The following is a 751-nucleotide window of genomic DNA, read 5'->3' on the forward strand; positions in this document are numbered from 1 at the left end:
CAGGCGACTCCCCTCCTCTCCCTTCCCCATACAAGTCTGTCGTGGAGATTGCTATGGCTGGTTGCCTGTGCTGACAGTTGCTGCCCCCATTTCCCTGCTGACCTCCTGCCCTTCTGTACGCCTTCCCCTGCTCTATCTGTACCTCTTGAATCTTCCCCAAAGCCTCCCCTTTGCCCTTGATTCTCAGGCCAAACTTCCTCCCAAGCTCTCCCAGCATCCTCCCAGCAGGGCCCCTACAAAAACACCCATGGTCTGCCCAGCCATGTAGAGGCCTGGCATGCCACCTACCATGTGGTGGCTCACCATCAATGTCAGTCTGGCACCAACACATCTGCCCCAAGCCCTCACCGAAAGCCAACTCTGCTGGCCTTGAATTCAGACTTCTAACCTCTGCCTAATGAAGATCTTTTCTATTGCCCAAGCCAAACGGCCTAGCTGTACACTTTTCTGTCATGACAGACTGCCCAGTTCCCAGGGTCCCAAGAGATGCCATCCCCTAGGGAGAGTCAGACATCTTTGCCCTGGAGCCACCACCACCCAAAGCTAGCATGAGTTGAACCAAAGGATTTAAAAAATCAATGCCTTTCCTTGATTCTCACAGCATCCCTTTTACAGGAATGTAAAAGCTATAAATGACTTATGAATGCATTTATGAGAGGTACAAGATGCAGATAAGGAAAGCTATCATGTTTACTAAAATCCATAAAGCAAATTCAGGATGTAATATGACATCCCCAAAGTGTAACAGATA

The sequence above is a fragment of the Dipodomys merriami genome, unplaced genomic scaffold (genome assembly GCF_024711535.1).
Source record: "Dipodomys merriami isolate MVZ:Mamm:240054 unplaced genomic scaffold, mDipMer1.0.p SCAF_393, whole genome shotgun sequence".
Classification (NCBI taxonomy): domain Eukaryota; kingdom Metazoa; phylum Chordata; class Mammalia; order Rodentia; family Heteromyidae; genus Dipodomys; species Dipodomys merriami.